Source organism: Amborella trichopoda, chromosome 10 (assembly GCF_054954075.1).
Source record: "Amborella trichopoda isolate Santa Cruz 75 chromosome 10, AtrichopodaSantaCruz75HAP2 v2.0, whole genome shotgun sequence".
NCBI classification, from domain to species: Eukaryota; Viridiplantae; Streptophyta; class Magnoliopsida; order Amborellales; family Amborellaceae; genus Amborella; species Amborella trichopoda.
The window spans coordinates 27,569,681-27,583,905 of NC_142345.1; the positions used below are offsets into that span (position 1 = coordinate 27,569,681).

A 14,225-nucleotide genomic window follows, 5' to 3' on the forward strand; every position below is an offset into this window, starting at 1 on the left:
TTTTGAAATGTAATGAGACGTGCTCAACACTGATTAAATAATTGTGTTTAATGTTCAAATATTCATCTCAAGATAATGAAGCTACCACAGAAAAATTTAATTTAACCAGAGAAAAGGAAGACATCACCTAACCAAAAAGATGCTACAGAGATTAGACACTTTTCAAATATTACAAGTAAATTCATACATAATGGTAGATGCAGCAATCATACTTGGTGTGCATGAAGATCCAAGCCTTTCCCCATGCAAATTATACGAACTTTTCTGCTTTGGGCATAGAATATTAAGCACGTTCCTAGCAGATGCAATCTGTTCCTCACGAAGGCTTTCGTCCCAAATGATTTTGCTGCAATTGGGGGTAAGACAAGTTTATTTAGATGAGTTCCTCCACAATTTTAATTCATTATTAATCGGTGACATTTTTCTTTCTTTTTGCAAGGTACTCATCAGTCCTAAGCACATTCATACATGTATCATGCAAGAATGATAGACTGCATGAAAGTGCATGCCTCTGATTTCATTGACAAGGAAATCCACAAGCAGTTAGCGCATTATTTCAGTACATTACACAATAATGGACTGAAATCCATCCATGCAATGCTGATGAGGACCAACCAGGACAGGGATTGCAATCAACCAATTGGAGAAGCAAATGTCAAAAGTTCACTAAAATTCAGAAAGCTTAGCAGTCAAAAAGATCTAGCTTGGCCACCTATTATCAACTTAATTGAGCATCATCTTACTTGAGCAACATGGACAGTCTATCAGCTGTGCAATTGGATAATAGAGCTTCTGGAATAACAGCTGAATCCAACAGAATATTGGGTAGGGACATGTACTTTGACTTTGCCCTCAAACGAATAAACCATTCTGTCAAGATATGGGCACGATACCCAACAACGCAAGGCAGCCGTGCAAGTTGCAATTCCATAACGGCTGTCCCTGAAGTAGCAATTGCAGCTTTGCTTGCCTGCAAAAAGTTCCATAGTAATGTCTAAAATAAATTGAACCTAGTCCCACAAAAAAATACTTGTCAAACACCATGTACGCGGATACATAAAATGAAAATTTGATAGTATAATACAACGAAAATGAATTATGACATGCATTTTGTGACAACTTTCATATATTTGCAATCAAACCTGACATGCATTTTAGCAACTCTCACAGTTGTAATCAAAGCGCCACAAAAGTTGAAATTTTTTCAGATACTTCCACTTACATCTTAAGAAGAAGAAAAGCCAGAACCATGATGCATTTTTCTCATAAGAAAAATCAGACAATGTGGATCAATAGCATAAATCAGATCAAGAATAACGTACGCTGGAAGCATCATATTTTTGAAAGAAGATTCCCCGGATATCAATATGGCAGGCACCACCCATTGCTGAACATTCTTCTTGATGTGTTCCTGAACATGTTGATTAGGTGCTACAGGACGCCACCATATCAGGAAAAGAGCATCTAAGTAACTTCAGAGTATCAGCAAAAATAGGCAGCATGCGTGTAACCTCTTGCAATCTGCTGCCAGGAAATAAACTGATAATGGTGGTCTCTGTCAAACAGAAGAGAAGAAATCATGAGATGAGGGAAGAATTATGGAGTAGGATTCGCCTCAACTCTAAATAACACCATTTTATGCTCATCATCACTGCATCATTGAAACTGCAAAAACTTACTCAAAAGACACTTATTTTTTATAAGTAAAATAAAAAAACACATCTTCAACATAGCCTCTGTACTTATTTACTTCACAAGAATCTGATATAGATACGTGTTTCTTTGCAATGACACACTAGCAGGATGGCCAATTTTTTTTTAGTTTTTTTAAATAATAATAATAATAATAATAATAATAATAATAATAATAATAATAATAATAATAATAATAAATAAATAAATAAATAAAAACTCAGAAAATTTCAAAAATCTTTGGTTGCCCCAGCTTGGCCAAACTTCTCATTCAGTGATATACCATGCGTATCAACCTATTTCCTGTTCGTAGCATCAAATCAATTATTGCGTAAAAAAAACGTCCCAAACATATTTAAACGATGTAATCATTATGATCCCTCAATATTAATGAAGCTAAGGCCAGAGTATTCAGTACCGAGGATCACGAGTAAATTGCTTACAAAGATTCTCTTATTGAGACTATAAATTTCCATTTCCAAATTAAAATGCATCAGTCAATAAAGGAAACACAGATGACAGATTGCAAATAGCTACAAAAGGGCAAGGTCATCAATACAAAGTTTATGTGAGACCGACATCCTTGCCAGTGGCCAATAAGCTGAACAGGTAATCAGCAACGAGATGGTGGGGTGAGAAAATAAAACCATGAACATTCAAATCTCCTAAATAAAACTGCCACTCACCATGGGATCACTGTCCGACAATGCACCCATCTAATCACGAAAAGGGGTTTACCCTCAACTTGTAGGCCCAATGACGTATGCAGATATAACTTAAGCCCGAGTGATCCCAGCTTTTTGTTTCACCTAAACCATCAAGAAAGTCCACCAATATATCTTTGGCCCAGGTAACACAGCACAAAACAATTGTCCTTCACTCCATAGTTTAAGTATAGTGTCCTGGTTTCCTAAAAGTACTTCCTAACAAATGCAATGATGCTCTTCCTGCTTCGCTCTTTACAAGCTGATCAAATTGTCATGGTTCCTTCGAAAATTCTCTGCAGGACCCCTTTCCAGGTACCCTACTTAATTGCTAGGTCACATAGCCTCAAGTGATGCAACCTCCCTGGCGTAACTAAACAGAGAAACAAGCAATCAGCAATGTACCTATCAACTCATGCATCATCCAGTACACCCAAAGGAGTCCAACATACTGTGACCCCACACCACCACTAATCTTACAGCTCCAAGTGAATTACGAGATAGAAGACAGCCTGTACTTTCTCCTGGTTCATAATGCTACTGTTAAGGATTTCACCCTAGTGCTACAATTGGTCCAATATATCTCATCCGCACATACTAGCCACCTGAACCATGGGCTATGCAAGAGCAAACCACACGAGTTGGGAGGCTAAGGAACAGCAATTGTCATCGAATCACAGAAAATCTATCAAGAAAAATTTCCACAATCAAGGGTCTAGATCAGCCCCACCAAGAGGAAGTGCAGCATAATCTCTAGTCAACTTAACTCCCCAACCCCCTACCATGTAATGTCTTGTCGAAAATACAAGCTCTAGACATGGTTTCTCAAAGTAGTCAAACAAGGAAATGATCTGCAATGGAGAATCCCCACACAAGACTTGGTCCCAAAAGCTTGTTCAACTAGTCAAATACCATTCCCAAACTGCAATTCCCACTTGAACTGTCATAAATAATGCCTACCATTTGTTACTACTCGTTCCATGACCAAACCCCAAAAAGGCTGCAACTATCATCATGATGTTCATATTTGTGACCTATCACATCTTTCCATAGACCCAATGTTGGAAAATTCACCCACCCGGCCGCCTAGGTGGCCAGATGCCCTAGGTGCATCGCCCAGGGCTAGTCAGGCGCGTATGGGGCATATGTCACAAGGCAGGCGATTAAGCGCCCCGCGATAATTACGAGTGGGGCAGAAATACCCCACAGGTAGGGGCAATATCCATCATTTTGCCCCTCGTTTTTTTATTTAAGACATTGGGGGATCATTTAACCCCCAAAACCCCACTAGAACAAAATTTAGAGCAAAAAAAAATTCCCAAATCCAGATTTTTGGTGAAAAATCGAAGATCGAGCAAAAATAGAAAATTTTCAACTTCTTGGGAAATCAAAAGGTATTTGCGCTGAATATCTTTGGCGCTTGACGCTGAATCTATTTGGGGCTTGAAGTGGTTGTGAGAAGAAGTTTTTGGCAACCAAAGCTCCCTGTTTCAAAGCTTGAAGGACTCAGCTTTAAAGGCTAGAGATTTTCAAGTTTTGTATTAGGGTTTTATGAGATATTTACACATTATCTTTTTTTCTTTTTTCTTTTCTTTTGTGGTATTTATGTTTGGGTGTGGTTTCTATACAGCTGCAACCCAAACTGTTGAAGTTGGGTTGCAGTCATCACCACCGTCTATTTCTTGGATGGTGAGGATTTCACACTCCACCCAAGAAAAAAAACCAAGGCTTCACGTCCACGGTTACTAGGATTTTTAAGACAAAAAAGACCCAGTCGTACTTCTTTCTCTCTCTCATCTTTTCCTCCTTTCAGTCTCCCATTTTCAATCTCCACAGCAATGTAACGATGTGGGGATAGAGTCGAAAACTTCAAGAAAGCTTCAAGAAAAAATCGAAAACTTCAACAAAGCTTCAAGAAAAAAAAAAGCAATTAGCCCCTCTACAAAGCTTGGCCTGTCATCTGCAAGAGAATTTGAAGAGAGAGGATAATGGATATAGACTAGAGAGAGTGAGGATAAGGGGTTAGAGAGTGAAAGGAAAGGATAATGTGGTTGTGCAACTATTTTTTCCTAAAACAGGAGCCTTCATCATCCCCCAACATTAAACACGAACTGAATCAAAATTCTTTGATTATGAAAATCAAATATTCGGACTGATTTGGCGCCATGTTCTCCATGAATTCATATCTATAAAATATGGCCACAACTCCATGCCTCAATAAAATACACCCAAAAACTAGAGAGAGAAAGTGAGAGAGGTCTGTGGAACGACAGAGAGAGACCTGCTTAAGACTATACTAGAGGGGGGAGGATCTCGTTGTTGGAACGGTTTCACAACCAAAAGCTTGAGAGAGAGGGCACTTGTTGTAAAACTAACCGATAAAACTCCAAACCCAACTTACCAATTTCAATTGAAGGACTGAGATAGAGAAAGAAAACCAATATTGAGAGAGAGTATTTTGCAGGACAATTCTCAATATTAACAATATTATTCGCTTTTACCTGCGGTTTCTCTGTTTTCACATGAAGCTAGAGATATGGAGGTGATCTTCAGCTGAAAGATCTGATCTATTATATTCTCTTGGCTACCTGCCCTTGATTTGCAGATGGGGTTCTTAGAGCTAGGAATAGATCGCCATTGATTTGCAGAAAGAGAGGCATTCTAGAAGTACTAGAGAGAGAAATGGAGGGAAACAAAAAAAAAAAAAGGAACCGGAGCTTCCGGTTTCTCGGTTGGACTTCTCCTATTTCCTTCTTAATATCCACCATCTATTTTATTGGACAGTAGATATGGTTGCAACCTTAATTATAGGAATAAGGTTGTAACCGTATATAAACTTTTCCCTTTATGTTTTATTTCATCTTTCAAATGTGGACTAGTATGGTTTTGATGCATTTTAATTATTTTTTTTTACAAATTTGTATTACGATTTGCGACCCAAAATTCATTAAACTTGCAATTTTTTTTCAACTTTAGTATATGGATATGTATAGTTTGGGTGTGTTTTAAATTTTTAAGCTTCTTAGTTCAACTTTGGAATAAGGATTAGGATTTGAAATCCAAAGTTCATGGTCTAATAAGGGTGAGGACCTTAAACTTTCCCTTAACCCCTGTCCAAACCTAGGTAAAGGAGGTAGGTTGTGTTAAGTAGACAGCCAGTTTAAAACTTTGCCACATCTTATCATGAATCCTAAACTTAAGAAGAATAGATGAATAAGTTTCATGTGACTGACTAACAATAATTAGAATATAGCTTGGATGATGATGATGATTCGAAATCCAAAGTTCAATAGACTTGAACCTATACCAAATTAAATAAACCAAATCCTATCTCTAACTATGTCATTCTTATTATTTTTATTTATAATTTTACTTATTGGTTTATGAGTTTTTACAACTTTAGAATGTAGATAGATTGGTGTAGTTTGGTTTATCATGTATGTTGTTTCTAACTTTCTATATTTTGTGGATTTTTTGCAAGAATGCAACTTTAGAATATGGATTGATAGGAAAGGATTGATTTAGTTTGAAAATTAAATTTCAAACATATTTTTATTTTTTTCTTCTACTTCTGAGTTTTGATTAGTTTTTTACATGTTCTCTCTTTTGTGAAATTTCAGGTTTGGTTTGTGACTTCTGACTTGGTGGTCTCTAGCAGTGTTTTAAGATGCGTGATGCGGCCCTGATGCGGTGGGGGGTCGATGCGGCAATGCGGCCCGGATGCAGGTGCATCGCGATGATGCGGTCAATAAATGTAAAACAATTTTAAAAAATCTAAAAAAAAAAGTTAATGCATACAAAAAAATATGAAGGTGATATATGTGATAGTAGGTATTTTAGTTTAATGATTAACTTCAAAACTATTAGCTGTCAGAGATTCGGTATCCAGTTATCTACTATCCCCTGATAGAAACTAGAAACTTGAAACCAGCTTCATAAAGCATTCAACAATTAACAACCATCAGCACAAATTTGTACCATAAGCACAACTATAATTAAGCACAACCATAAGCACAATCATAAGCACAAAATAATGATATTACAAAATACAAATCAAAAGTCAAGCTCAAGAAGAGTTAATAGTTAATAAATAATAACTTAATACAATCATCCATTTTGAGAGTCAATTTTGAAATTTGAACTTCATTTTTTCAAATATCAATCAGACAAGTCATCTTGAGAGTCGTCATGTGCATCATCAATATCATCCTCGACGGCCTCCATGTATTCTTCTTCATCGGTCTCCTCTGAGTCAGCTTCCTCCTCGACCTTTGAAACTAACGTGCGAGTGCGACTAGACCCAGCAGCTCCTCTACTCCTTTGTGCTCTAGTGTTAGGTCGATCTTCTTCATTAGCCCATGTTGCTAGCTTGACATCAAGCCAAGTAAGATCCTCACCCTCAAACACACGCTCTTGTCTTGGATCCATGGTCCACTCACTTATGGATTCACCATCAGCTTCATATAATTGAATAGGGTTGAGCTTCGTGCGATTTTCATACCTCACCCTAAGTCGCTCGTTATACCGCACATAAACCAAATCATTCAACTTTTTCTGCTCCAACCTATTTCTTTTTTTTGTATGGAGCTATGGTAGAAATTTGAAATCAGATAAATTAGATTTTACATTAGAAAATTGAAATTAGAGAAATAAGGATTAAGGAATAAGGAGTAAAGGACTTACATGCTCAAATGCACTCCAATTGCGCTCACAACCAGATGAGCTACATGTGAGATTCAATACTCGAATAGCGAGACGTTGTAGATTTGATGTTTCGCTTTCATATAATGCCCACCATGCAGCTGTATAATATTTTATAATTTAGAATATAGTTAAAAATTAAGGGTATAAAATAAACAATGGAACTGTACATAAAGCAAGAGACACGTAAAATTATTTTTGGGCTTTTGGCCTATACCTGGATCTGTAGTGTCCCTATTTCGAGTGGCAATATCTCTCCCAAAGTTTCCCAAGGCTAACTTGAACTTAATCAATTCATGGCTCTAGATCTCATCCTGGATATCTTTGTCTGGCACCAACCTTTCCAGCACATCTAATAACCCACTATTTATTACACGATCTGACACAATGGATGGGTGCTTGCAGTGAAGAGATGGGTTTAGAAAATAACCGGTTGAATGGAGGTGCCTGTGAAGCTGGGTATCCCATCTCTTATCAATAATTTCAAGTATAGCCTTGCGTATATTTTCATCATCCTTTAAAACATCTTTTATTTCAGTTCTTGCCCTAGTCATTGCCTCATGTATGTAGCCCATGGCGGGCTTCGCATCACCATCAACCAGTCGAAGCACTCTCACAAAAGAGTAAGCCACCTCCAATGCAATAATTATTTGACTCCAAAAAGATGTATTCAGAATAATTTTTTCAGCCTTTCTCCCATCCTTATGCTTTGACCATTTGCTTTGACTCCATTGCTCTGAAGCAAACATGGTCCTCAAGGCACTTTTTTGCTTGGCTAGGCTTCGAAGAATGAGAAATGACGTGGCAAATATAGTGATACCCGGTCTCACTAATTCTCTCTTCTTTGTAAAAGACCTCATCATGCTTAGGACTATAGTGTGATTGTAAATAAATCCAACAACAAACATAGCTCTTGAAATCACCCCACTAAATAAAGATGTTGTACCCTTTTCCTTAAGCATAAGATTAACACAGTGAGCTGCACAAGGAGTCCAAAATATATGCTTCCTTTTCAAAGTCAAGAAATGCCCAGCTGCAACATAGTTGGCACCATTGTCAGTGATAATTTGTACCACATTTTGCTCCCCAACAAAATCGACAATCTCATCCATCAAACCAGATAAGTATGTACCATCATGTGACTTGTCTGATGCATCAATAGACTTAACAAAAAACGTACCTGTTGGGCAGTTAACCAAAAAATTAATGAATGCCCTTGATTTCCCATCGAACTAACCATCACAAATAATAGTGGCCCCATATTTCTCCCACCCTTCTCTCTGAGAAATCAAAATTTTATTCATATCAAATACAGCATCCTTCAACAAGGGCTCCCTAACCTCATGTAGCGAAGGAGGAATAAGTCTTGGGCCATATTGCTCAATTGCCTGGACCATACATGCAAAACTATCTAGAGTTATAGTATTAAAAGGAATGCCGGCCATGTAAATCCACTTTACAATCCACTTACATACCGACTTCCTTTGTTCTTTTTTATATTTATTGTCAATTGTGGTTTGTTTTGTTTTTTTTCTCTCTTCTGAACCACAATTTCGGGGCTAGGGGTGAAAAAAGAATCCATTGGCCCCTTAGAGAGAGGTGTTCTTCTCTCAACACTACCACCAATATTTATAACCCTCTTTCTTGAGGTTGGAGTATGAGTACCCCTTTGCCTCATAGCAACTTCAGACATATCATCATCATCATCAACATCATCAAATAATTGCATATCATCAAGTAATTCCTTTTCTTTTTTTTTCTCTTTATCTTTTTTCAATCTATCCAAATATTCTTTAATCTTTTTTTTTATATCATCTGTAGCTTGTGGGCATGCTCTTATTTTCCCGAAAATTCCGGCTAAATGCTCTTTTTGTCGAAAAATACCACCCATATAAGTATTTCCACAGAGCAAGCATATCACACAATTTCTATCTTTCGGATTTTTTAGTTTAGCATATTTCCAAACCGGATCCTTGTTACTAGAAAATTGGGAAGAAGACATTGCCCCAAAAATACGTATAACAGTATTATTGTACAAGAAAGAATAAAAAGTTACCGACTCTGTGAAGTAGTGCTCAATTTCTTCACGGTCTCTGAAATCCGCAATTTCTTATCACGAATTCACCTTAACATCTCCAAATCAACAATCAAAGGCATCAAATGAACATCCAAGTATCAAACAACCTCCAAATCGAAGATTTGGATGAAAAAAAAATTTTCGCCAAATTTTATTTTTCCTTAGATTTGATGCAAAAAAAGCCACAAAAGTGGCTGAAAATCCTCGTTTAGGGGATATAATAACCCCCCAAACAGTTTCCCTAAACTTTGGAACTACAAAAAGACCATTTTGCCCCACCCCGAGGGGCAAAATCGAAAAATTTATCCACGGAAACAGATGCGACGAGATGCAGTCTGATGCGGTGCAATGCGGGATGCGGCCATGCGGCGCATATGCGACCGCATCTGTCAATAGTGCATATGCGCCAGTTTGCGATGCGGATGCGAGCGCATCCTGCATGATGCGGCCGCATATGCGACGATGTGGCCGCATTTTAAAACACTGGTCTCTAGTCTTTAGGAGAAGATGTCATCTTCAGGATCTACAAATAAAAGCTCTGATCCAGGTTGGAAGTATGGTTTTTGTCCTGACCCTAAGGACAAAAATAAAGTACAATGCAAATTTTGCAATAATTGTTAAAATGCTGGTATTAATCAATTGAAGAAACACTTAGCCAGTATTAGAAGGGATGTGGCCACATGCAAACAAGTATCCCAATTTGTAAAGCAAGAAATGTTAGACCATTTAGAGAGAGTAAGGAAAACAAAAAAAAGAAAAAGAACAAGCCTCAAAGAAAGAAGTTGATCTCCTCAAGACAGTTGATATTTTTGGAGTAGAGGCAGATGACGATGTACCTGCTGCTCCTAAGGGCCCTAGTACTATGCAAGGAGGGGTTTTGGGTATAAGAGGCCCAAAACAAGGGGCCTATAGATTATTTCTTCCCCCCCTCCTAATCTTGAGGTTGTTGAAACTTGAATGTTGAAACATTGGATGCTTTTCGTTCAAACTTGAAACTTTAATATTTTTTTATCACTTCGTGAAACATTGGGTCATTCAATGTATATGTATGTTTTTTTTCCCTCTTTTCTTTTATAACCATAATATAAGTTTATAACTCATACCTGGGGGATTTGGTATATAACCTAACCCTGAAAAAAAAGGGGCCATTTTGGCGCCCATGCCTTTGAGCACCCACTAGGAAGGCACCTAGGCCCAAAACTTTCAGCGCCTACTGCCTAGGCACCGGCTAAAGAATTCTCCAACATTGCATAGAGCATCAATCACCTCTCCAAAATGTTGATGCAACTTACCACGCAAGGCGATACTGGACTCCTTCATTTTCCAAATCCCAATCCCTCATCTTTATATTGGGATACTTGGTGAAAGTGGAATTCATCTTGACCACTACCAAGCACAAGAATTGCCTCAAGAAATCTGCATGAAAGACACACACTGGCAGTTTCAACATGTTAACTCAAAAAGCATCACCAGAACCCCCATAGAAAGTAAGTGGCTCTTCTTGTGGGCACCAACTTTGTAACTGCTCAGTTACATGGTCTGAAGGGCTTCTGCGAGGCTTCCTAGTAATCAATGCAGCCTGAACTAGCTCCACCAAGAACCCGATTTGCAGTTGAGTGAGTCCAATACAGACCTTGCTATACCACCAACTATAGGAGTGCAAGACGTTGGGACCTTTATAAGTGAAGTCATTTGACATATTACTATTGGTAACTTTGACATAATAATATGTTGAATGTTACTATGGTAACATTCAACATAGTTCTATGGTTTCATGACATCAAGAAAGAGGGATGACGTGAGTGGGATCCCACCATTACCGTATGCATAACATTACAAAAGACCATGGATTGGGATGGAGTAGGATAGCCCAATAAGCTTCAAGTTAGCTAAATGCCAAAGTTGAATGTAGTCATTTATTATTCTTTCTGATGAGGATTATAGCATCGATCATTTTTTCTCATTATTCATCCTAATGATATAGATAATAAATGCTAATGACATAGATGATAAACATCTTATTATCAAGGAAAGCATCAACAATCTGCAGTTGGAAACTTTGATAGGAGTTGTGCTCACTATATTACCTGAAGATATTCCATGCTCATTGCGGAAGTTATCTGCTTTTCCAAGAACCACCAATTCATCTACTTGCGAGCTCGTCCCCTAGAAGTCAACTTCCAAACAAAAAGGTGATGAAAAATTAATCTCCAATGAAATGCAATAAGATAAATAAAGCAACCACTGATGTAGCCTACTAGTTACAAACTAAATAACATATTGAACCTTAGATAACCAATAGGGCCCTCCCTCACTACATCCCTCTTTAAAGCAACGAAAGACACTAATGGAATTTTGAGTTCAAACTAAACCACATATTGAAACTCGACTGACCTAGAGGGTCTTCCATCCCTCGGTGTGTGTGTGTGTGTGCATGTGTGTGGCCATATGTTAAACTAAAACCATAGGATCCTATAAAATAAAAGAAAAAAAACTTAATAGCATAAAATTAGGTAAAAAACAAAATGATATGCACCCAGAAAAGGATGGTGAGGGATTTCCTATGATGCATGGCATGGAATAACTGAATGTTGGAGCAGAGGGGTCTAAATTGGTCGGAAGCTGCTTAAGAGGCGATGAGGGAGAGCATGGGAAAGAAAGAAAGTCACAATTATGATGATGATGGCACGGACTTGAGGAATAAAAGAGAGCTACCAAGTTGAATTCATTGAATCCATTTTGTATTTTAACTTCAAACACTACACATTTGTTATCAATCTATCACAATGAAATTAAGATTGAAAAGGGGTCCGACCAATTTGACCAGACCGCCTTCACTGGTTCAATGACCAGGGTCCTGATAACATAATTTATCAACATCTATATTCAGCCTTCCAGAAATCTTTTTATAGATAAAACGACTATTTGTATCAATGCTATAAATATAAGTTAAATTTTCTGCTGTGCATGTGCATTCATACAAAAAAGTGTGAAAATCTTATTCTCAAGGAAGCTCAGAGAATGACACTGACGTTTGTGGACACATGAAAAGGATCTCAGATCACACAGCCCCTTCTGTGGTCAGGGAGTCAGCGATGTGTGCGACATTGGATATCCAAATATTGTATCTAAAAAGAATTTTATTCCATTTAGTATTGTAATATTTTTTCGGAATTTTCAAAGGAACATAACCATGTAAGTTCCAAGGTGCCTACTTAATTTTATAGGTGTGCATCAGTTCTATAATGTTAATTAGGCTGTCCCTTGTGTTTTTCATTATTTGATACATAGTTTTGTATGGAACTGTTAAAAAGAGAGAGGTAACATTTCGTTTTCCAGTTCTTAGGCAACCAGCCAGCCAATTCTTAGAGAACAGAATCTTAAGGGAGACTTCTCAACGCCATTTGTTGGTCAAGGTCAATTTAGATCCCATATCTCGGGCCCAAAAAGATATAAAATTAGTACAGAATTTTCAGAGGGGTTTCTCAAACTCATTTGTTGGTAAAGATAATCAATGTAGATCGCAGATCTTGGGCCTCAAAAGATATCAAATTGCTGCTGCAGGAAGAGCTAATCGTCAGGATTTAAGGATTTGAACCAATATTACCAGGATCGCCCTAATGCCAATTGTGATTCCACTACGGAACCTCTCTTCAGCTCACCAAGAGATGGATCTTCAAGGGAGATCAACTTTTAAATTTTTGGATCTCAATCCCCAATGATAGGGATCGAGATTCCAAAATGTTGGGAGTGATCCCAACCTTTTCAAGATTACGTTGTTCAATTTTTACAAAAAATCAATAGTGTATTTTTAATAAAATAGTTTTATTTATTAAGATTACATTATTTAATTCTTTTTTTTAAAATCTGCATTACTTATTTAATTCTAGTTCTTAGTGGAAATTGTAAAATTAAACATTGTAGTCATATTTCGGCACAATCCCGACCAGTTGAGAGCAAGATCCCCAAAAGGTCGGAATCAAGATACCCAAAAGGTTACCCTAGCATATCCAATGTATGGATGGCACTCCCTATCATAGGGATCTTCTAGCCTTTTGCAATCCCCGTCTTCCGATCCCTTAATTGCGTCCCATCCTGCTCTCGATTCCAACTACTATGATTTGAACCATTCACAAATTACTTTCAATCCACTGCCTTATGTCAAGCAAATCCCCCTCAAGGAAACTTGAAGCTAAAGGTCGATAATATTACTACAGGAACTCTAGGCTTGTAGAATTTTGGTTTTAACTTCTAGTGGAGCCATACATAATATATAGGGAATAATATTATAGCCTCTAACGAATAACACTAGTACTCAAAATGCCATCCCAGGGGCGCACTACTACATTGTCGTTAGGGATAAGGAGACTAACAGAGGAAGTGGGAATTCCTGTTAGCTACAGGAGTTTGCTCTGAAGCTTGTGTGGCCTTCAAAGGAGTGAGGATCTAGTGAACTTACAAGCCCTGTATTATTGAAGGTCTCGCTTGTAATGCTATATGGTGCTACCATGCTAGAGAAGGAGTCTCCTCTTGTATGGAAAATTAGAAGGGATTTTCATAAACATTAGTGGCATGCACACAAAGATGTGCTGTTTATTCAATAATTTTGTACCCAGGACTTGGGAGAGGGTGGCAGCTATCAGTGTCAAATGAAATAGGGATGTGGGATTTTATGCCACATAAATAGTTCCACTTTACCGATGCACCTTTCTATAAATTAATAACTGAAATAGGCATGTGAAAAATGTCATACCAATTGAGCACTTAAAGCGTCTTCCACAACAGGATGCCCCACAAATGTTGCAGCCAACCCATGTGCTCTACAAATATCCACCTCAAATGGAAGAATACATAACACATGATCCACAAGTTTAGCTAGCCCATTCATTCTTTCTTCACCTCCTTTCCATGCCCAAAATGAAGGTGCAACATAGTGGAACCTTAAAGGGCAATTTAGTCCTTGCTGATTGTATCTGCAAAAATCATCTGTTGTTTTTATGACAATCTAATCACCGAAACACATTTATCGTAGGAGGTCAAAAAAATTTATG

General features: G+C 37.7%; 1 pseudogene across 1 annotated transcript in view; it reads right to left on the minus strand.

The window, feature by feature from the left end:
* Positions 1–14,225, minus strand: part of LOC18424911 (putative lipid-A-disaccharide synthase, mitochondrial) — a 32,973-nt pseudogene continuing 18,748 nt past the window's right edge. The window contains exons 4-8 of the transcript XR_016043157.1: positions 13,928–14,160; positions 11,262–11,340; positions 1,323–1,555; positions 744–970; positions 1–346 (exon numbers count right to left, since the gene is read on the minus strand). The product of XR_016043157.1 is annotated as a putative lipid-A-disaccharide synthase, mitochondrial (transcript). The remainder of the gene's footprint in view (positions 347–743; positions 971–1,322; positions 1,556–11,261; positions 11,341–13,927; positions 14,161–14,225) is intronic.